The following is a 24,693-nucleotide window of genomic DNA, read 5'->3' as shown; positions in this document are numbered from 1 at the left end:
GTGAGGCCACACCTCGAATACTGTGTTCAGTTTTGGGCCCCTCAGTACAAGAAGGATGTTGAGGTGCTGGAGCGTGTCCAGAGAAGGGCAGCGAAGCTGGTGAGGGGTCTGGAGCACAAATCTTATGAGGAGCAGCTGAGGGAACTGGGGTTGTTTAGTCTGGAGGAGGCTGAGGGGAGACCTTATCGCTCTCTACAATTACCTGAAAGGGGGTTGTGGCAATAAGGGTGTTGGTCTCTTCTCCCAAGTAACTAGTGATAGGACGAGAGGAAATGGCCTCAAGTTGCACCAGGGGTGGTTTAGATTGGATATTAGGAAAAATTTCTTCACCAAGAGGGTGGTCAAGCATTGGAACAGGCTGCCCAGGGAAGTGGTTGAGTCACCATCCCTGGAGGTATTTAAAAGACATGTAGACATGGTGCTTAGGGACATGGTTTAGTGGTGGACTTTGCAGTGGTACGTTTACAGTTAGACTTGATGATTGTAAGGGTCTTTTCCAATATAAATGATTCTATTATTCTGTGATCTAGTTTATCTTCTTGAGGACATTATAAAGATTCCAGAGATTAAAGGTGAGAGAAATTTTACCAGAGAAGTAGATTTACGTTTTCCTTGTGATGATTTCAGTTGTCCCTGTACATTTAAGGTAACAGTTTCTCCACCACCATAAAAGTGAAGGCTGGGTATTCCTGGTGTGGAGCTTATTCTGACTGTGGTAGAGGTGTTCTAGAGGCACTTTGCTCTTGTTTGTTACAAGTCTTGAAATCTCAGCCAATTTGTGAATCATATCCTTAAGGCAAAAAAAACACAGCCCTGATGCCTCCATTTCTGTAAGCTTGGATTGCCATCCTTTCTCAGCTATTAGCTCATCTTCCCGCTGGCTTTGAATAATCCCTGCTCTAGTGCTGCTTCCCTTGAATCTCTCTTCTCTGCTTACCTGCCCCATGTCAGGAACTGGTTAAAATTTATTTTCACAGATTCTGCAAAAAGAGAAAAGCAGAGGCTTTAAGTAAAAATTTGTGACTATTATATACATATATTTGTGAATGTTGTATTCATTTGCCTATCCAGAAAAATCTTTGAATGGTTTCTTTTGAGCTAACTATTGAAAACCTGTGAAGCATGAGGAAGTATTTAATTAAGATTGCTTTATTTCCTCCTTTGTAAACTATTCGCTGTCCACTGTAATCCAGCAGGATTTGCCACCCACTCTAAAGAATTCCGTTGTCCGTCTCTAAACTGTTTTAATTCTTCAAGATTCACTAAAGCAGGACTCATTAATGTAAAGCACTTATTGTGTTTTACAGTTTAGAGCAGGGTACCTGTAACTGTTGCCAAATCACTTTGTTAGAAGCTGTTTACTGAGAGATATATAAAATACATGATTGTTGAAGCTAGCATGGTTAATAATTTGATTTTACTGATTTAATTTTTTTTACCCCCAAGTTGCATGTTGGTGGCCCTTTACACATGGTTTTAAAAAAAAAAAGCTAAAACAATAGGGGACAATAGCTGCTCTTCAGGAGTGGCAGCTAGAGACCAGGTAGGATATCCAAAGGTGTGTAAAATAACACTGAGGCTGCATGTAAACAACAAACTCTCATGACTGAGTTACATCATTGAGTAAGCTTGGAGAGAAACCACTGCTAGGTTTTTACTTGCTGTTTCTTGTTTCCCTAGAGAATGGACTTGAATGATTTTTTTTTTAACTGAATGTTTGTGTTTTGACAGGACCTTTTGTACTTTCACTGCAATGTATGATATATTGAATCAATTCTTCCTTAGACTTGGAGACATATTTCTAATAACATCAGTAGCTGTGCATGTCCTGAAGACAAAGATACAGATGCTACATACAACTTCTGCATTCCTGACAGAGAGCTGCCTTATACACAGGTAGAGAAATCAGCTTGCAAGCTACCCTCAAAGTGAGAAACAAAGGACTTGCTGGAGAATAGCTTGATTTGATTATCTTTCTGATAGATTTCATATAATTTCTAGCAGTGAACTGAAGTTCAGTCTTCACTTTTAATTAAATCTGATCCAATCTTCAGCATCAACTACTGTTATCTATAATTTGGAGATTTGGATCATGAATCAAAGAGGAGGAAAGTTCTGTCTAGTAACTCCTGGCACAAAGCTAAATATTTACAGATGACTGTTGAGTTTTAAGCGTTTTAAGGAAACTCCAAATTGCAGACACAGTCTCACCCCAGATTTCCAAGGACTGCCTGCTTACCAGGTTCTTACCAACTGATTTAGTGAGACATATGAAAGAAAATACAGAAACTTTTTAAAATCAGTAACCGAGAAACACGTAACTGCCACTAAAACTGGATAAGAAGTGTGTAAACAGTAAATTAGAAGTGTGCTCTGATTTCATATCCAACACATCCAGCCAAGAAGACAACTGGACTCCTTTATTGAGTGTTTAGAGTGGAAATAAAAATTAAGTAGTGCTCCTAAGGATAACTGTATTGCACAGTAAATTAATATGAAATATAGTTACTTCCTCTGTATGCATGTTTTGATTTTTTTTAAATGAAAAAGCCCTCAACCTAGACATAAACAAAGAAGAAAATCCTGCTATAAGGACATGGACCTTTCCCAGCATACATAACTTTCCAAAACCTAAGAATAATTAGCTAGACATCTTCTAAATACTTTGCACATACACAATAAAACATTTCCTTAGTGAATAGTAGGCTGATGCTACAGCAGGAAAACAGTAGGGAAAAAAGCAAGAGATGCCAGTACATGTTGATGCTGATTACAACACACTGGGCTTGTTGTCTTAAACCAAGAGCATGACATATCAAAAAAATGACTTTGATCTCAAACACCAAGGCAAATGAATTGCTATAAAAGGCCGTATGCTGTATTTTTCCCAGTACTGTTGCGGCTGATTAGTTGGAGTAAGAATTAACAATTAATTAACATAATTGTAATTCAAACAAACAGTCATGTAATTAAGTTTGTAATTAGGCCTCATTTTAGAATAGATAGGCATGCAATTCCTATTATATTCCAAGGAAGAAAAATTGTCTGGAGAGGGAGTACATGTCTGGAGAGCTGGCAGGTGAGATAGAAGGTCACAAAAAAAAAACATGCTGAAGTAGGTTACAGAGTTTCCTAGAAGAGGAATATATACTAGAGACTAGAGATGCAGGTCTGCTGGCAGTGTAGCAAGCAGAGCAAGTCTGGTGAATGGAGGAAGAAGTGAGTTGTCCAGTGACTCACAGCCAACCTTGTCTGTCTGTTTCAGTAACTGTTCAGTGAAGCTGCAGAACAGGGCACTTACCTTCCATGCCTCTTCTGCATCATGGGTTTTATCCACAGTAAAGGTTAACATTTATACAGCTGCCTTCGCTCCAGCCATTGTGAGTATATAATGCAACAAGTCTTTGGGATTTCTTATGTGGACTATATTGGGTGCATATGTTATCAGCAGGATAAAGATGAAGTTATTCAGTGGCTTGTCTGGCCTAGTTCAAGTATCCAGCAAAGACAATCTGTGCACTGGATGCCAGCCAGGTGATGATGGGAAACTATGTCTCCTTGACTACAGTGTACTTAATAAAAATAAAACCATTTCAATTCCAAAGAAAATTCTGCACCTCTTTTCTGCTCCATAAAATGGTGTCACTCTGTGAGTGTTGTAGCCCTCTGTCATCACATTGTAGAGCATTATGAGAGGTTATTTTGACGTGGCTCAGAGGAAAGCAACAAGTTATTAAGTGCAGATACCAAATCTAGACTGAATGGTTTGCTATTTTGCAGTTTTTCTTTTTTGGCTGCTGATATAATTCAGCTCTTTTGTTGCCTTCTGTGTAATGCATTAGCAGTAAGTATTGTATTGGGTAAACGGTAACTTCCTCCAGGAATCAGTGGAGAACTTCCTGAGATGCCTTGTCCTCTGAACACCGCCATGAATATATGGTACTCATTCCAGAGGTTATGGGCCTGTTTCTGTGGGTAAATGAACAGAAAATATTTCCAAAGCATTTTAGTGTCTGTTCGGAAATGTCTTTCTGTTACAGACCACCCAACCAGGACAAAGAGACAGATGAGACATTCTATAAGCGACTGGCAGAAGTCTCACATTCGCTGGCCCTTGTTCTTGTGGGGGACTTCAATCTACCAGACATCTGCTGGAACTATAACACGGCAGAGAGGAAACAATCTGGGAGGTTTCTGGAGTGTGTGGAGGATAACTTCCTGACACAGCTGGTGAGGGAGCCCACCAGGGGAGGTGCTCCGCTTGACCTGCTGTTTACAAACAGAGAAGGACTGGTGGGAGATGTGGTGGTTGGAGGCCGTCTTGGGCTTAGCGACCACGACATGATAGAATTCTCAATTCTGAGCAAAGTAAGGAGAGGGGTCAGCAAAACTGCTACCATGGACTTCCGGAGGGCAGACTTTGGCCTGTTCAGGTCACTGGTTGAGAGAGTCCCTTGGGAAACAGTCCTGAAGGGCAAAGGGGTCCAGGAAGGCTGGAGAGTCTTCAAGAAGGAAATCTTAAAGGCGCAGGAGCAGACGGTCCCCATGTGCTGCAAGACAAGCTGGTGGGGAAGGTGACCGGCCTGGCTGAACAGGGAGATTTTGCTGGGCCTCAGGGAAAAGAGGAGAGTTTATCACCTCTGGAAGAAGGGGCAGGCAACTCACGAAGAGTACAGAGATCTTGTTAGGTCAAGCAGGGACAAAATTAGAAAGGCAAAAGCCCAGCTAGAGCTCAGTCTGGCCACAGTTGTAAAGGATAACCAAAAATGCTTCTACAAATATATTAACAACAAAAAGAGAGGCAAGGAGAATCTCCATCCCTTACTGGATATGGCGGGGAACATTATCTCCAAGGACGAGGACAAGGTTGAGGTACTTAATGCCTTCTTTGCCTCTGTCTTTATAGCCAGTCCAGGTATCTGCAGGGTATTCAGCCACCTGAGCTGGAAGATGGGGATGGAGAGCAGAATACCTCCCCCCCCATAATCCAGGAGGAAGCAGTTAAGGACCTGTTAAGCCACCTGGACACCCACAAGTCTATGGGGCCTGATGGGATCCACCCAAGAGTACTGAGGGAGCTGGCGGAGGCACTTGCCAAGCCCCTCTCCATCATTTATCAGCAGTCCTGGTTAACAGGGGAGGTCCCAGATGACTAGAGGCTTGCCAGTGTGACACCCATCTCAAGATAGGCCGGAAGGAGGATCCCGGGAACTACAGGCCTGTCAGCCTAACCTCCGTACCGGGGAACATCATGGAGCGGTTCGTCTTGAGAGTGCTCACAGGGCATGTGCAGGACAACCAATGGATCAGGCCCAGCCAGCATGGGTTCATGAAAGGCAGGTCCTGCTTGACCAACCTGATTTCCTTCTATGACCAGGTGACCCGCCTAGTGAATGAAGGAAAGACTGTGGATGTTGTCTACCTGGACTTTAGTAAAGCCTTTGACAGCGTCTCCCACAGCATTCTCCTGGAGAAACTGGCGGCTCGTGGCTTAGACAGGTTTACTCTTCGCTGGGTGAGGAACTGGCTGGACAGCCGAGCCCAGAGAGTTGTGATGAATGGTGTTAAATCCGGCTGGCGGCTGATCACAAGTAGTGTTCCCCAGGGCTCGGTTCTGGGGCCGGTCTTGTTCAATACCCTTCATGATGATCTGGATGAGGGGATTGAGTGCTCCCTCAGTAAGTTTGCAGATGACACCAAGTTGGGTGGGAGTGTTGATCTGCTGGAGGGTAGGAGGGCTCTGCAGAGGGATCTGGACAGGCTGGATCAATGGGCAGAGATCAACTGTATGAGGTTTAATAAGGCCAATTGCCAAGTCCTGCACTTTGGCCACAACAACCCCATGCAATGCTCCAGGCTTGGGGAGGAGTGGCTAGAGAGCTGCCCAGTGGAAAGGGACCTGGGGGTGCTGGTTGACAGCCAGCTGAACATGAGCCGGCAGTGTGCCCAGGTGGCCAAGAAGGCCAACAGCGTCCTGGCCTGTATCAGAAATGGTGTGGCCAGCAGGAGTACGGAAGTGATCATGCCCCTGTACTCGGCACTGGTGAGGCCGCACCTTGAATCCTGTGTTCAGTTTTGGGCCCCTCACTACAAGAAGGACATGGCCTCAAGTTGTGCCAGGGGAGTTTAGATTGGATATTAGGAAAAATTTCTTCACCGAGACGGTGGTCAAGCATTGGAACAGGCTGCCCAGGGAGGTGGCAGAGTCGCCATCTCTGGAAGTGTTCAAAAAACATGTGGATGTGGCACTTCAGGACATGATTTAGGGGACATGGTGGTGCTGGATTAATGGTTGGACTTGATGATCTTGAAGGTCCTTTCCAACCTTAGTGATTCTGTGATTCTGTGATTATTTAAAATCCCAGAAGAATCAGACCACATGTTTATGCCTCAGACATATTCAAGAGATACAAGAACTTTTCTTTGCCTTTATCATTTGGATGAAACGTTTTAGAAAGATATGAGTGATACGGGTTTATTAAGCCTGTTAAACCTGCAAAGGCAGATATACTTCTTTCTCTGATACGCAATTGTGCATGGTTTAAGAAACAAAGATTCTTCCAAGTGATCATTGCTTGCAATCCTTTTTAACAAGCTATAGACACCACCACCATGGTTTATCTTCATTGTTCCCTTTCCATTTCCAACAGCTACTGAACCTAAATGAGAAATGAGTTTCTGCTCATAGTATCACATGTTGATGCCAATGCTAAATGCTAGCAACCCATCTAACCTGACTTTAACAGAAAAGATACCTGCCCAGGTGGTCTTGATCAAAAGTTGTTTGCTGTAGTGTAGTCTGCTGTGCACTTGTATTCACCATGAGAACACTGTACTTAAGGATTCTCTGCCTTTACCTTCTCCAGCGATTTTATTCAATTCTGACATGATTAGGGCAGCCTCTGGAAATTTAACTTTGAAAAGCTTTTTATTGCACAAAGCCATTGCAAAATTGGTACAGATTTAGAGTGACAGTCAGTGCTAAAGTGAGGGTAACCCTTGAGAGAGGGTGTACTATGTAGCCATGTATATTCATACATTGTATACAGTATTTACTTGCTAGTCAACAATAGACAGTATATAAAGTATTTACAGTAATTTAGTTAGTAGACTGCACATCTTCACTGTTGTAGAGATTAACGTGTTTTACGGTGACAGCAGTTTTACAATGGCAGATTCACTTGGTAATCAGCCAGCTAACTTATTAATTTGGAAAAAAAAATGTAGATTTAGTAGAAGTTTTTGCACCTTTAGTAGAACATATAAAGCTATTAGTGTTCACAAAACTGGCAGGTGACCCATTAGGAAGACCAGGGTCTTCCAGGTGATGTTTGCTTTGTCTTATTCAGTCCCAATGCCTTATCTTGTGCTTTTCTTTCCTCATGGTCTTGCTTTCATCTTTTGATCTCTTTTCTTTATTTTTCCTCCTCTTGCTCTTCCCCTTAGTGTGTCTCATTTATCTTCTTTTCTTTCTCTGTTCTTCAATTTTGTCTCCCAGCACACTCACTTCCACTGGTTCTCCCATCATTCTGTTTTGTGTGCCTCTCAATTTTCCATTCTCATTTTCTTCTGTTTTAATTTTTTAAGTCTCTTTTCCCACTCTTATTTTAGGCTTCAGCTTTACCATTAGTCAAGTACCACCTATTCAAATTTATAGTTTGTATGAAATATGAGAGCATTTGAATAGAAGCAAGTGACCTTTCGCTCATGTCAAAAATAAGTAGTTATCCTTGGCTTTTCTGCCATTTTAGTAATGGTATTTTTTTTATCCAGTTGTTTCCATGGGTTATTAGGTCTTTCACACTTGAATGTTAATTTTAATTCTCTTCCAAGTTGAACATCTGACCAAGATTTTAACTACAGTGTCCCATCTGAAAGGAGAGGCAACGTTCTGTCTCTCTGCACAGTGCAAATAGTAGCATTGAATAGTTTCAAAGCCTGTATAATATACTACATTGACTGGATTTAAGACTGTGCTGGAAAGTTAACAAAGATGGTCACAGCAGAATAGTGGAAAAAGCAGAAGATTGGGAAAGGAATGTATAGTGAACTGTGGGAAACGTTCCAGGTTGACTAATTGCCTCCAGCCTCCCTAGAAAGCTCCTTACACAACTTCAGTTTAGATTGTTTCAAATTACTGTGCCATGTTACTGCACGCTGTTGAGCAGCTTCTGAGAATCATCTTGGAGGATACTGCACTTAAAAAAACAAACCAAAGCAAACCCTCCCCTCTTCTCCAAACAGATATTTGCTTGCATGCTATTTATTAGCATGAAAATATAGTTTTGGATATTTCTTGGTAAAGCTGCTGGGTGTGGACTGCAACATAGAAACTATGCATTTTGAAAACGCTCATTACTATAACAACAAGATAGTAGTATCCAGTCACTGCTGTGATCTCATTATATAGGAAGCATATTATGATCTCTTTTTTACACTAATTATTTTTACTATTTTTTAGACTTGTTGAAGTAGATAATACAGTTTGTCTACACTAGGTTGAGGCACTCCTTGAGCTGTTGTGTTTAACTCCCTTTTTACAGTCTCACAAAGGATTGGTTCTCCACTGGTCTCAGCCTGCGCATCTCCATTGACTTCATCTGGGAGCTTTCAGCCTAAATTTTTGTTCTAATTACATATTCAGCAATATGTAGTAAAAAGACTTTGTTGAAGAATCAATTTAAATAGCATTCTCATTAGCTAGTAGGTTTATGGAGGTTTTGCCCAAAATATGTTTTCTAGAATGCTCTAAGTAAAAAAGGACTTTTAACTTATTATGACATACAAAAATATTATTATAAAAAGGGAAATATTTTAGCTATTTTGCATTTTTTATGCATCAGCTGGTCCATCACAAGTCCATCTGGTTTTTCACCCCTAGATACAGTTTCTAGCTACATTCTTTCTTTTCATAATATTCTTTGGGCTTTGTGGTTAATTTTTGAAAAGAAGCAATACGTTATGTTCTTGGTGTGTTTGAATCATTGAAGTTCAAGGCATTGGGAAGGAGGTTCTCTCTAACTAGTTTTGCTTGATGACTCAATGGCAGCTGCCGTTAGAAAAAGTACTGTATTTCCCCAGGCAAGACATTCTTTTATTGGACTCCTCTACACTGCTTGAAAGTCTGAGCTGTTTCATGAAGAACCATCAGTGTCTGAACTGACTTTCCTACAACTCACAAAGTCTGTTAATCCTGGGGATGTGCTATAGACAATGATATAGAGAGGCATAAGGAACATGCTTATTGCAATACAAGTCAATTATAGCTGTATGATTTACCAGAAATGTAGTGTAATATTTATTTCAATAATAGAAACAAGGCCACCATGTCAAGGATGCTTACTTTTGCCGTGTAAGTTTTCTTAGAAAATAAATGAAAATAATAAACAAATAAGATAAAAATAAAGGGAGCATATCTTTGGTCCTGAGTTTCTCAGCTATCAAGCTGTACAATTTCTAGCCTGTTGTGGTTTTTTTTCTTCTTCTCTGTTTTAACCAAAACATTTCTGCAAAATTAATAATGCTGAGAGAGGATTTTTTTGGATAAAGAACAGGCAAGAATTGCTCATACTGTTCTTTTCTCCCTGATGGGACGGTTGACATATCTGCTAGTAGTGATCTAACATCACAACCATACTTTGGAAAAAATATTTCTAGTGGTGCATCTACTTTAGAGTCTGCATTCTTTTTTTTTTTCCATATTTATATGGCAGGGTGGCTTTAGCCTAGAGTAGGATGTCTTTTTTTTTTTATGCATTATTAGACAATGCTACAACTCATAGTGGGATTTTCCCTTCACTGATTTTCTGTTGTTAAGGCATATTTTTATAAAGCCAAATGTTTCAAGCTTTCTTTTTAATTATGGATTTTTTTCAAATACAAATGTGATAATGGCAAAGTCCCAAGTTCAGGCCTACATTCTCTTTCACCTGAGCCCATTAGCAGGTGCAAGATGAATAAGTTTTTTCAGCTTGCTGTGAATGCAGCTGCCTTGAAGTTAGCCACAGTAACACTACAGCATCTTCAGGTTTTTCTCTATCTAGTCAATCATGCAAGTCTGTGGTTATTGTTTTATGTTCTCTCCACTACCTTCTTTTCTGACACCTGTCTTCAGTTCCTGACAACTGTGTCTGTTTCTAAACCTGCAAAGCTGTTCTCATTCAAAGCACTGTTTTCCTAATTCTGATCCACAGGAAATGGTTATCATCCTTCCATTGTGTTACAGCTCACCCAATGGTCTCAGTTAAAAGTCTGATGCCAATGACCTACCTGCTGGTCTGCTGGCAGGTCTGCAGACTGATCAAAAACTGTGACCTTCACCTACATGACACTAGACTGGTATTCTGTCTAGTTTCTTCTGTGGCTCCCAGACTCTGAGCATAAAGTTAAATTAAGTTATCTTTGCAGAGTCTTTTCAGGGTACAAAAATATTCAGGCACAGAGAGCTTAAGTTCAGTAAGACAGGAGCTCCAGTCTCTTCTTTATAGTCTAACACCTTAACCTGGGAAATAACAATTCACCTCTGCATCCTGTTTTCAGTAGTGTGGTATGATAGATGAGCTGAAGTAAAACAGGAATGAGACACATGAGGAATCAATTCAAAGTTATACACAGAGGTGGGGAGAGGGTGGGAATCTTCCAGTGATTACACCCTGGCCCATGAGACTTAATTATTCAAAAGTCTGATAACTAATACAATTTTTTTGCATAGCAAACTCTCCTGATTAGTTCTGGGGAGGTGTGTGGCTCGCTTTCTACTTCAGGGAGTTTCTTGTGTAATTTTCTTCCAGAGGTGAATAACGTCATATTTCCCTAAATGCAGCTGGCTCTGAGAATCAAATTCCATTCAGCAACTGACTTTTCAATCTGAAATGGTTTAATGGCTGCATCTGCTACAGGAGTGAATTTCTCCTTTTCAATACATACCTTGTACAAGTTGCTAGCTCACACTTCAGCCTATGCCATAGTATTTTAACGTACTCCTTTTTGAGAGTAAACTCATTCAGATGTGACACCTCATTCCATAATTTATCTATGCAAATCTCTAGCAGTGTATAAGAAAAGACAGAATTATCACAATCACTAGTTTAAATGGTGAAAACTCTTTGGAATACCAGTGTGTCCTTTTTGTATAGAAATTATTTGGATTGTTATCTAAATTTGGTTTTGTTCTTTTAACGATTCAGCAAATTGTAGTCTTCATGCATGGTGATCTAGCCTATAAGTTGTTCTGTACACAGAATAGGTCATCAGTTGACAACACCAAACTCTACAGGTCAGTTAGTGTGACATGTCTTTGGTAATTTTCAGAACTTTCTTTTTTTGGTGATTGTTTTGATCATCCATACACATTTCTAAAGACTTAATGGAAGAATCTTTTATTTTTTTGAAAGCAAAGGCCTCACCCTGGCATGGCACGAAAATTAGGTAGGAAGGGAAGCTGAGTGAAACCAGTAAGTTTTGCTATAAGCAAAGAAAGCAGAACATTAATAGTTCCTCTTTATGCATATCACACCTCCTTTGAAAGTAACTACTTGAAATGTTGACTGCAGCTCAGTATTAACATGGGCATAGAAATAGAGATGAGTTAATACTTCCACTGGCTTAATGTCATGCTGGACTAGCTGCATTTAAACAAACAGAACTTTTACATTTAAAGGATGAGATATGCTGCCTAAGTTCACCTACTAAATAGTAGCCACGGACAGTAATGCAATGTTTGCTGATGTCTGTCTGCATGTATATTGTGCTTCCTGCTGCCATATTAGATCTATAAGGTCATAATCAGGAGATCAGATAACATCTAGCAATGTTATCTGATTTCTCACCTGAAGCTGCTGGTTGATGTGGGTATGAACCGAAGAGGGAAATAGAATATTGCATAGGAGCTGACAAAGCTCAGAAACTCTGGGTTTTTTCCCTCTCAAAGACATAAAGAAGAAGAAGCCCTCATGAGGAGAACAGGATGTGAGGCTTCACAGACTCTGTGATCAGAGCTGTATGCAAGGAGGTTTCTAATGCCAATGAAATCTTGTGGACTAAATGTTAGCTACAGATGATGGAAGAATACAGGTTTTCATCAGGTTCTTACTATGACTGTAATGGTCTTGCCCAGTGAACTTTGCATTCAGAAGTAATTTTTTCTTGGCAGCCAGAATCTGAACATTTTGAAGAGGCAAATGAAGCACCTCTTGACTTGCAACACTCTGTCTTACAGATTTTGAGAGAATATGCAATTCCAAACAGGCCAATCCAATTCATTCTCTCTTTCAGAAGGAAGAGAGAGACTGAAAGACTTTGGTGCATGATTTTAAAAGAGATTTTCCCACATATCTTTTGCACACAGCTGTCCCAGTGCCAGCATTTATATTCCTAATTCATGCTCTAGGATTTCTGAGTCTTTTAGGCTGTCAGAATTACTGAAAAGCTTGGAAGGCAATGACAGAAATCTCAGATGAAAAAAGGAACCTATGGATGTTGTGTCTTGCAGTGCATGGGGGATTGGTCTAGAAGCCAACCTGGTTGTTCAAGGCAGACTGATAGAGGCCAGTAGAGAAGTAATTCTTAAATCTGGCCTTTTTCCTGGGCTTGGAATTTTACTTTAGTCATGACCTGAGGTATATGAAAACCTGAAATTCCCAGTAAGAAACACCCTTCTAGAGTTCAGAGGCCAATTTGTCCTTTCAGTCAGGATGCTGGTTCAATCATGGTGGGGTGTTTAGCACGCATTCCTCTGAAAGGAAGTCTGACGCTTAGACTTGCTCAGAAAGTAGAAGGCCCTGGTTCAGTGCTTGCCTCTGACAAGAGTTCATCCTTCCATGAAAAAAGCCATAGATAGACCAGAGGGTAAACTGGCACCTGGTTATCTTTCCCTATATCATGAGAGTGAGCCACTATGTAGTCAAGAACACAACATTCAAAAACATAGACAGTCAGCCAGAGAGGCTAGTGTGGAAGGGTGTCCTAGAGTCATGGTTCTCAGGAGTAAGTCTATGCCTTATTAATTACTTCCCATTTAATAAAGGTTATCTTACTGTTCAGTGTTAGGGGAACAGTAATCAATATTTCCCATCAATGATAAGAAATCTGATCACACTTCTTAGCTCTTGTGATCTCAGTGAATTTTGCATTTGGGTTTTCTGAATATATTTAGTAGCAGAAATCAAAATTATTTTACTGACACAAACCATAGGTCGACATGGAATCACATGTTGAGATAAGATTGTTGACGATCACAGCCTTGAGCTGAGACTACCTGCATCCTTCCTGGTTTGTCCTTGAGGCAAATATGAGCCTATGTTTTGGGCTGGTTCTTTGTAGGCGTTCATTTCTTGGTTTTGCTGTTTCACAATGAATCAGTGCTCTGCCTTTTCAAGTCTTGGACCAATATTTATCAGTGAAAGTAGACATAACCCTCCTGCCTGCAGCATGTTTTGCAGAAGGAAGTGATGTCTCCTACAAATGAAAGGTATAAATATGTTATTTTCTTCTTTGCAGGCATAATGTTTGGTGGGAGAAGGTGAAAGTGCTGTCTTCTAAATGATTGATCCCACTTTCTGCAGGTCTTCCATTTTTAAGTGTAGCATTAGAGGAGTTAACATCTGGAAGTGCCAAGGGAATTGCAGTACACAGTGGCTTCATTATCTGTCTTTCTGGGTGGAATAATCATGGCCAGAGATGTGACAGATACCAGTGAAGGAATTTGTCATATACAGTGTGTGATAGTTCACAGCCAGTGAAACCAAGGAAAGTCTTGAATTGTGTAGAGCTAGACTGAGATAATAGCGAAGCCTGTATGCATGAGTTACACAAGTGTGATTATCCCTTTGTCACAAAGTTTTCCCTGGTTATACTGCATAGCTACAATGCATGCAAACGTTGTCCTGCTATAGCAACATGACTCATTTGTTCTTTTAAGGACATTTCTGTTACATCAGGGGGATAATTTTTGGAAATCTGATCATTTTCACTGAGTCAGTTAACTGTCTCTTCTTTTCCAGATGTGCCTGGTTATCTTCTGAGTAAGCTGGAGAATGTGAGGCTGAATTGGTGGCGTCTGCCTGTTTATAGACAGAAAATACCCTGAATGAATACATGGCTTGTATGTCATACCAGTATTATTCATACATAAACTATCTAAGAAAGAGAGAAATTTAGCTAACCAGTTATATATTTTTTCTGATAGTAAATTGAAGAATGTGCAGTAAGGAAGATATAACTGCTCTTTGTCAGAGGACTTTCCTGGTTGTTGAGGCTTGCAAAAATAATTCTTAAATTGGTACAGAATAACTCCATAAACAAAGACCAAATGCTTCTTCGTGTTATACAAACACTATATGAAAAAGCTTTATGAAAATTAATTGTATCGCAATTGATAAATCATAAGTAGGAAGATTTTAGAGAAATTTAAATGTGGATATAGTAAAAATATGAGGTTGTCTATTGTCATGTTGACTATTTCAAAATATTTTTTCTGGACTGTGTGGTCCAAGGTATTTTCACTGGATTTCTGGAAAGTTCTTAACAACAGATTTTTAACTGAAGTGATCAGAAGAAATCAGGAGAATATCTCCATCTATTTATGTATAATTTTATTGGAAAATTTTATAATAGAAAGGTGTGTCTCTGTGAGAGAACATATAGCTGTGTGTGCTACTTAACAGAAGAGACAGAATTTCTTGTTTATGAAACATTAAGACTGCAGTAGTCTTTTGATATAAACCAGAAGGAAAAAAAACCCCACTGGGTAAGTTGAAAAAAAGTCCTGCCTGCATATTTTCCATATGATTTGTGTGTAAATGGACAATGGTATACCATTGTCACCTGAGACTATGAAAATTAGAGTAAAGCAGAGCTTTATAGGTTTATATAAAAGCAGGTTTATAAAAATATTAAAGCTTTTCTTAAAACGGCCATAAGGAGAACATAGGCATTAGTTTTTAAATACTGTTGTGGCTTTGTTGTTTCACTGACATTCATTCTGCCAAAAAAAAAAAATCTGTCTGTTTGCTATAGTCATGGTGTGTTGAAGAGGAATATAGGCAGTGCTTGTTCTAGCTCTCAATTCCAGGTAAATCTCAGCCTAAGTACTTGTGAAATGGCTTTTGACTGTCCTGAAGCTAGTGAGAGTTACTGGATGGAAACTGAACAGCAGGGATTTCCCAGGCTTGGTGCTTGTTAACTTAGAAACACTGAATTCCTTCATTTAAATTGCTTAAAAATGTGGCCCCCATCTCTGGAAAAAAGGGTTACACAAACTTGAAGGCTAGCAGACCACTGTTGTCTTTATGTATAGTCTGCTCTGCTGCCAGTGCTGTAAACATTCCTGCGATATGAGTTGAGAGTTACAAAGTAGGAGGTAGGCTCAGCATAACAGCAGGCAGAGGCCGCTGAATTAATAACTTCTCGGTTATTAATTCTACTCTTACGGGATCACTATAACCATCTCGTAAGAAATAACAAGCCTCAGCTTGCTGGGTTGCCTTTAGTTTTACTTTCCTGCTTGCAAAGGCATCTCTTGCTGCAGCCAATGGGAGCATTCTGGGCGTTTGATTAATCATAAAGTACTCATAGATTTTGTAATTAAATGATTCAGGAGACATTGACATGGAGATTTTCAGTCTTTAAAGCTCTTACTCTATTCTAGGATGCTTTCATATTTTTATTAAAACCATTCTCTTTGCTTTTAGGCAAAATGAGATGGACCAAACACCTGTGCAAACTAGAACAGAAATTGCAACAGCATACAGTTATATATACCTGGCATTACACTGCAGGTATGTCAAGATTAAAAATACCAACATAGAGGTCCTAATTAACACATGCACACTGCTTTGGCAACCAGCAGTTTTTGAAATACTAATTCACTGAATCAAACTCTCTCAAATCTTGTCTCCTCTGTACTCCAAATATATATGAAAGACACATCTGAAATTTGTTTTCTGCATTTATTCACTTTGTTTTAACATGTATTATGCCTGTTCTCTCCAGAGAAGTTTGCATGCAAATCATCATTTAAGATCCTATTTTTCTATGCACTGATTAATTACTTTTGGCTGGTGTTTTGATATAGAGCAATTGAAAGAGCAAAGCAAGTGTTACATCACCCAGGGTTTTGTTCTGAGGAGGGTACCACATGCTTTAACCCTGCTGATGCAAGCCAAAATATTATGTACAAGCCTACAAGAGGACACAGAAACAGTCTGGAAAAAATATCATAGGGACTGCAAGTACCAAAATGTCTGTGCATGTATCCGGGGGCTGGTTTTGTATTTCTGCAAAGCAAACTTTATTTTAAAATATTCTGCAGCAGAAAATGACCAGTTATGATCTTTAGAGCTTGAAGAAATAATCATTTATTGTTTACATACTTTCTCTTTTCCCCTCAATGCATCATAAACTTGTTTTGGAATTTTTTTTTAGTTGAAAAATTATTACAGGAACAGCCAGAAGCAAGAAATAATTATAGTAATGCATTACAAAATAAGGTACTGTTGGAACCAGAAAAGCAGCAAAGCAACCTGCTTGTGGCTTATTTCCTGGGTGAGAGAAAGAGCTCAGGGTGTGGCTGAGAAGAGGAGGTTTACGCCATGGAAATGTAGTAATCACCACCCATGAATAAGGAGCTGTTGACTAATGGGCAGGAAGGTTTTGGTATGCAGATCACTAACAGGGGACCTATAGAATCATAGAGTCATAGAATCATTAAGGTTGGAAAAGACCTTTAAGATCAAGTCCAACCGTCAACCTGATATCACCATGCCCTCTAAACCATGTCCCAAAGTGCCATGTCTACACATGTGAACACCTCCAGTGATGGTGACTCCACCACTTCCCTGGGAAGCCTGTTCCAATGCTTGACCACTCTTTCAGTAAAGAAAGTGTTCCTAATATCCAATCTATGGATGAATGTTCCTTTGCATTTAAGAATTCTGGTCAGCTACCAAGTCACTCTGTTCTTCCTCCATAAATTCTCACATATATTCATCTGAAATAAACAATTGACAAAACAATATGCTTTCAATCAATTGCTGTATTGCAGTGACAGACAAATTTATCCTTAAATATAGTCTGCAGCTAGAGTCAGTTGATGATGATGGACTGCTAAATAAATAGCAACTGTTGCCTATTATATTTGGTCGCTGCGCACCGAGGAAACAAGCAGTGAGGGTGCGTATCCGGGGCGTCACACCAAGGTGTTGCAGTTTGCGCAGCAGGACGCACAGGCAGGCACTAAAAGCTCTGCTAGTGCAAAAGGTAAGTTCAGTAAGTTCTCAGTCGGCAAGGAGCAAAGCAGTGGCCTTCTCGCTGTAAGCACTTTCTCTGTTACCACGAGCAGGGCACGCGGGAGAGCTCAGCTATGGCTGAGCGGAAGGCAGTGACCTCTACACTTGCCAGAATGGACATGGGAACCCAGACAGAACTCCTACGGAAACATGCAACTGTCCAGGTCACAGACTGCAGGGACTTCCAGAGCCTTCAACTGGCAACAAGTGGCAGTGATGAGAACTGCTGCGTCCGCTGTGAACAGGTGGATGACCTGCTCAGCCTGGTGGCAGAGTTGTGCAAGGAGGTTGAAAGGTTGAGGAGCATTAGGAAGACTGAACAGGAGATAGACTGGTGGAGCCAGGATCTGCCCTCCTTGAAACAGAATTGGGAGTATCCACCAGAGAGCACCCAGGATCAAGGGGCGTCTGTATCCTGCCCCTGTCCAGCCAAAGGCATGAAATGAAAAGAGTGAGTGGAGGCAACATGAGGAAAAAGCCCATGGTAGGGGCAGCAGACGAAATCCCCTCTTGCCCACCTTGCCCCCGCCAGGTGCCTCTGAGCAACAGGTACGGGGCTCTGGTTGAGAAAGAACAGCCAAATGAGGATGTGGACAACAGGCAAGCTACACCAAAGTTGTCTATACAGTCAGACAAGCCTACTGCCTGTATCACCACCACACACAGAAGGAAAAAAAGAAGGGTTGTAGTTGTAGGCAACTCTGCTCTGAGGGGAACAGAAGGTCCAATATGCCGCTTAGACCCTCTTCACAGGGAGGTCTGCTGTCTGCCTGGAGCCTGGGTTAAGGATTTCACTAGGAAACTTCCTAGCTTAGCTCCACAGATTACTATCCACTACTGATTTTCCATGTGAGTGTAGAAGAAGCAGCAATTTGTAGTCCACGAACAGTTAAGAGTTTAGGGCCTTGGGACAGTTAGTGAGAGACTCTGGGGTGCAGGTTATTTTTTCTTCCCTCCTTCCAGTTGAAAGCAGTGATATTGAAAGGAACAGGAAGATCCAATCCATCCGCACATGGCTTACCACAGTTTTGGGGTTTTTGGTAATGGGATGGCATACATGGCATCTGGAATGCTGGCATCAAACAGGAGACACCTCTCTCAAAGGGAGAAGAGAGTCTTTGCCCAAGAGATAGTGGGGTTGATTGACAGGGCTTTAAACTAGATGCGAAGGGGGAGGGTGATAATAGTATCAAGATTGTCTGCGACAATTGACTGACTCCCTTCCTGAAATGCCTGTACACCAATGCATGCAGCATGGGGAATGAATAGGAAGAACTAGAGATCTGAGTGCGGTCACAGGGCCATGATATCATTGCAATCACAGATACATGGTGGGATAGCTCGCATGACTGGAACGTTGTCATGGATGGCTACGTCCTGTTTAGGAAAGATAGGCCAGGAAGGCGAGGTGGTGGTGTTGCTCTTTATGTACATAAACAACTGGAATGTATTGAGCTCTGCGTATGGGGGGATGAAGTACCTGTTGAAAGTTTATGGGTAAGAATCAAGGGCCAGGCTAATATGGCTGATATTGTTGTGGGTGTTCACTATAGACCACCAGACCAGGAAGAAGAATTACATGAAGTCTTCTACAAACAACTAGAAGTAGCCTCCAAATCACATGCCCTGGTGCTTATTGGTGACTTCACCCAGATATTTGTTGGAAAGGCCACACAGCTAGGCACACACAATCCAGAAGGTTCCTGCAGTGCATTGATGACAACTTTCTGATGCAGGTGGTGGAGGAGCCGAGAAGAGGTGTGCTGCTGGACTTTGTATTAACAAACAAGGAAGGACTCGTTGGGGACATAAAGATTAGGGGTAGCCTTAGCTGTAGTGATCACGACATGGTGGAGATCAGTATCATACGAGGAAGAAGCAGGGCAATAAATAAGTTTGTGACCCTGGACTTCAGGAGGGCTAACTTTGTCATCTTCAAAGACCTACTTGGAGGTATCCCATGGGCTAGGACTCTAGAAGGTAGGGGAGCCCAAGAGAGTTGGTTAATATTCAAGCACCACTTCCTCAAAGCTCAAGATTGGTGCATTCCTTTAAGTAAGAAATCAAGTAGAGGAGGCAGGAGACCCCCATGGATGAGCAAGGAACTGTTGGAAAAACTTGTATGGAAGAAAGGAGTTTACAGTAGGTGGAAAAAGGGACTTGTCATTTGGGAGGACTATAGGAATGTTGTCAGGATATGCAGGGATGCAACGAGGAAGGCCAAGGCCCTCTTGGAACTAAATCTGGTGAAGGAAGTAAAAGAGAACAAGAAGGGCTTCTTCAAGTGTATCAGTGGTAAAAGGAAGACTAGGGAAAATGTGGGACCTTTGGTGAATGAAGTTGGAGCCCTGGTGACAGAGGAGGCAGAGAAGGCAGAGTTACTGAATGCCTTTTTCACTTCAGTCTTTACTGCTAAGACTACTCCTCAGGAATCCCAGACCCTGGAGGTAAGCAAAAAAACCTGGAGGGAGGAAGACTCTACACTGGTCAGTGAGGTTGGTGTTAGAGATCATTTGGCTGAACTGAACACTCACAAATCCATGGGCCCTGATGGGATGCACCCATGAGTGCTGAGGGAGCAGGCTGATGTTGTTGCAACACCTCTCTCCATCATTTTTGAAAAATCATGGAGAGTGGGAGAGATGCCTGAGGACTGGAGGAAAGCTAATGTCACCCCAGTCTTCAAAAAGGGCATGAAGGAAGATGCGAGAAATAATAGACCAGTCAGCCTCACCTCCATCCCTGGGAAGGTGATCGAACAGTTCCTTCTGGAGGCCATCTCTAGGCACATGGATGAAAAGAAAGTTATCAGGAGTAGTCAGCATGGATTCACCAAGGGGACATTGTGCTTGACCAATCTGATAGCCTTCTATGATGGAGTGACTAGTTGGGTAGATGAAGGGAGAGCAGTGGATGTGGTTTACCTTGACTGCAGTAAGGCTTTTGACAACGTCTCCCATAACATCCTCATAGTGAAGCTCAGGAAGTATGGGTTGGATGAGTGGACTGTGAGATGGATCGAGAACTGGCTAAGCAACAGAGCTCAAAGGGTTGTGGCCAGTGGCGCAGTCCAGTTGGAGGCCTCTATGTAGTGGTGTTCACCAGGGATCAGTACTGGGTCCGGTTTTGTTCAACATCTTCATCAATGACCTAGATCAAGGGTTGGAACGTACCCTCAGCAAGTTTATTGATGATACAAAACTGGGAGGAGTGGCTGATACACCAGAAGGCTGTGCTGCCATTCAATGGGATCTGGACAGACCGGAGAGTTGGGCAGAGGGGAACCTCATGAAATTTGACAAGGACAAGTGTAAAATTCTGCACCTGGGGAGGAACAACCCCATGCACCAGTACAGGTTAGGGGCTGACCTGCTGGAAAGCAGCTCCATGGAGAAGGACCTTGGAGTCCTGGTAGACAATAAGTTATCCATGGGGCAGCAATGTGCCCTGGTGGCCAAGAGGGTCAATGGTATCCTGGGGTACATTAAGAGTGTTACCAGCAGGTCAAGAGAGGTTATCCTCCCCCATTACTCTGCACTGGCGAGGCCTCATCTGGAGTATTGTGTCCAGTTCTTGGCTCCCCAGTTCAAGAGAGACAGGAAACTTTTGGAGAGAGTCCAACGGAGGGCTACAAGGATGATGAAGGAACTGGAACATCTCTCATATGAGGAAAGGCTGAGAGATCTGGGGCTGTTTAGTCTGGAGAAGAGAAGGCTGAGAGGGGACCTTAGGAATGTCTATAAATATCTGAAGGGTGGCTGTCAGGAGGATGGAGCCAGTCTCTTTTCAGTAGTGCCCAGTGACAGGACGAGGGGCAATGGGCACAAACTGCAGCACAGGAAGTTCCACCTCAACATGAGGAAAAACTTCTTTACTGTGAGGGTGACGGAGCACTGGAACAGGCTGCCCAGAGAGGCTGTGGAGTCTCCTTCTCTGGAGACCTTCAAAACCCAACTGGACACGTTCCTGTGCAACCTGCCCTTGGTGATCCTGCCTTGGCAGATGGGTTGGACCAGATGATCTTCAGAGGTCCCTTCCAACCCCTACCATTCTGTGATTCTGTGATAAGTACCCATATAATGAACATTGACTAGATATTGCTGTGTAAAATTGGTGGATGGAGAAAATGAAATTGATGTGTATTGTATTTTACTTGGTAGTTGAGATGTAAATTGTACAGTATATCTGATACAAAATCCAAAGAGCATCATAAAATTATTTGTTCCATGCCAGCCAAAAGATAACAGTAAAATCATTAGTTGTCAGATCTGAAGGGTACTAAACTTAAGTTCCTGTCTCTTAAAAGATGCAAAACTGGTGGTGCTTGGAACATAGTAATCAGTTTATTTTTTTTATAAAAGATAAAATGTTGCTATATCGGAAAGTAAACCGAACAGAAAAGTGAACTTCACTATTAGAGGCTACTATGTTAATTGAGTTTCTGTTGAATAATGCTATACTGGCAGCTTAGAATATGAAGGCCTTTTTAAGGCCTTAAGAAAAAAAAAAAATCCAAAATCACACTTACTTGAAAAGTACTTTAGAAATGGTATTAGATGAGTTGTCTTGAGTTCTTTAAGTAGAACAGATAAATAGCTTGGTTCCTGGTATCTGAAAGAGTACATGTTGCCAAGTTTTTCTCTTTTCCCTATTAGTGTGTCACATCTTGCTCACTCAAGGACAAGATATTACACTGGATGGTCCTCTAACCTAATTCTTTAATTCCTTTAAAACTTCCAATTTTTATATCCACTTCAGGATTTTATTTGAAAGCCCATATATGTCTGAATCATAGGAATCTTTACTAGTTCATATTTTGGGTGGGTTGTTACCAATATGTAACATGAGTTCTCTGCCTTTAGTGGATGCTAATTAAGGGGAAAAACATTCTAAACACCTGCAGAAGCTAGGATTTTCCCAGTTAGGTGTAATTGCCTATTCGCAGCTTAAGAGAATGCTGGTTACAGTCTGGTGTGGTGTTGCAACTATTGGTTGGATCTGCACTCAGATGAAATTGTTGTGTGATTAACAGTCTAGAGAGCCTTCCTTAGTTTCTCTCTTTCTCTCGTACCCCATGTGATCTGCTGTTTCAGTCTCCTTGTGACTCCCTGAGATTAAGCTTCCCACTAATTATATCAGGGCATTCCCCAATTGATATGAGAGGCTGGAACTGGAAAATATGCTCTGTGGGACAGGAGTGGAAAATCTCCCACAGCTCCAGGACTTTTAAAGCACAGGTGTTTTAGATGAAAACAGGGAACAGTATAGGTACTGAAGGAACTACACCTCATCTCAGAGACTGGGTGTGGTCAGTGAGAAACCAAATATATATTTACTAATGCCACAGCCTGGTAACACAATAAAGGAAGTTGAGATGGTAGGGGAAATGAAACTAGACAGAGTGGTGGTAATAGGAACATAGTGGAATAAGACTCATGACTGGACTGTAGGTACTGAGAGGTATGCTGTATACAAAAATACTATTTATATATTTAGCTGGCGTTAAGGCAGATGGATAGTGCAATACACTCAAAATATAATCAGACATAAACAAACAATCAAACAAAAACAAACAGAAAAGAGGCAGCATGGCTTAAGGAGAATAGGTTTGGATCAAAAAGAAATCTAGTTAAGAATAGTAAAATAAGTAAGTTATCATACAACAATACTGAAACCTGTATAAATGTTTTCAGATTTCTAATGGTGTTAGCAAATACTTTTGGGAATTGCATGACTGTGAGATTTTTAAGCTTTGTTGATAAGAGATAGAAAAGAAAAGCAACTTACAATGATGAACTTCAGACATTCCCAGATTTGATAGTTAATATATTTCTTCATGATTGTTCCCTAAATTAGAAAGGGACCTCTCAGCTCATCAAGGATTTAGTGAATAGGACGCCCTGGGAAACTGTCCTGAGGGACGAGGGAGCAGAACAGAGCTGGCAGATCTTTAAGGATGCTTTCCATAGAGGGCAAGAGCTCTCAATTCCCAAGTGTAAGAAATCAGGAGAGGAAGTCATGAGACCAGCCTGGCTGAGTGGAGAGCTGATGGGCAAACTAAAGGGCGGGAAGGAAATGCACAGGCAGTGGAAGTAGGGTCTGGAATCCTGGGATGAGTACAGGGACGCTGCCCAGTTGTGTAGGGATTAGGTCAGGAGGGCCAAGGCACAGCTGGAGCTGAACTTGGCAAAGGATGCAAAGAATGACAAGAAGGGCTTCCATAGGTATGTCAGCCAAAAAAGGAAAGTCAAAGAAAGCGTACCCCCCTTGATGAGCAAGACTGTCAAACTGGCGACAATGGAAGAGGAGAAGGCTGAGGTATTCAGCACCTCCTTTGCCTCAGTCTTCATTGGCAGTGTGTCTTTCCACACCTCTTGAGGGGATGGCCTGCAAGATGAGGACTGGAGAAGCAAAGTCAAAGTAAGAGAAGATCAGGTTCATGACCACCTGAGGAACCTGAGTATTACATAAGTCATAGTAATTAATAAGTCCTTATTACATAAGGACCTGACGAGAGGCATCCCAAAGTCCTGAGGGAATAGGCTGATGTAGTTGCCAAGCCACTCTCCATGATATTTGAAAAGTCCTGGCAGTCAGGTGAAGTCCCTGGAGACTGAAAAAAGGGAAACATTGAACCCATTTTTAAAAAGCATCAAAAGGAGGATACTGGGAACTACTGAGCTGTCAGCCTCACCTCTGTGCCTGGGAAGATCATGGAAGAGATCCTCCTAGACACTATGCTAAGGCACATGGAGGGCAGGGAGGAGATTCGAGACGGTCAGCATGGCTTCACGAAGGGCAAGTCTTGCCTGACCAACCTAGTGGCCTTCTATGATGGAGTGACCACATCAGTGGACAAGGGAAGAGCTATCGATGTCATCTATCTGGATTTCTGTAAGGCCTTTGGCACAGTCCCCCACAACATCCTTCTCTCTAAATTGGAGAGGTAGGGATTTGATGGGTGGACTGTTGGGTGGATGAGTAATTGGTTGGATGGTCACATCCAGAGGGTAGGGGTCAACGGCTCAATGTCCAGATGGAGATCGGTGATGAGTGGTGTCCCTCAGGGGTCCGTGTTGGGACCAGTACTCTTTAATATCTTCATCAATGACATAGTGGGATCGAGTGCACCCTCATCAGATTTGCAGACACCAAGCTGAGTGGTGAGGTTGACATACCTGAGGGATGGGATGCCATCCAGAGGGACTTGGATGAGCTTGACAAAGTGGGCCCATGTGAACCTTATGAGGTTCAACAAGGCCAAGTGCAAGGTCCTGCACCTGGGTTGGGGAACCCCGCGGCATCAGTACAAACTGGGGGATGAAGGAATTGAGAGCAGCCTCCACAAGAAGGACTTGGGGGTACCGGTGGATGAAAAGCTGGACATGAGCCAGCAATGTGCATTTAC

The sequence above is a fragment of the Phaethon aethereus genome (assembly GCF_964289735.1).
Source record: "Phaethon aethereus genome assembly, chromosome: 5".
Taxonomy (NCBI): Eukaryota; Metazoa; Chordata; class Aves; order Phaethontiformes; family Phaethontidae; genus Phaethon; species Phaethon aethereus.
This window is presented reverse-complemented; position numbering follows the sequence as displayed.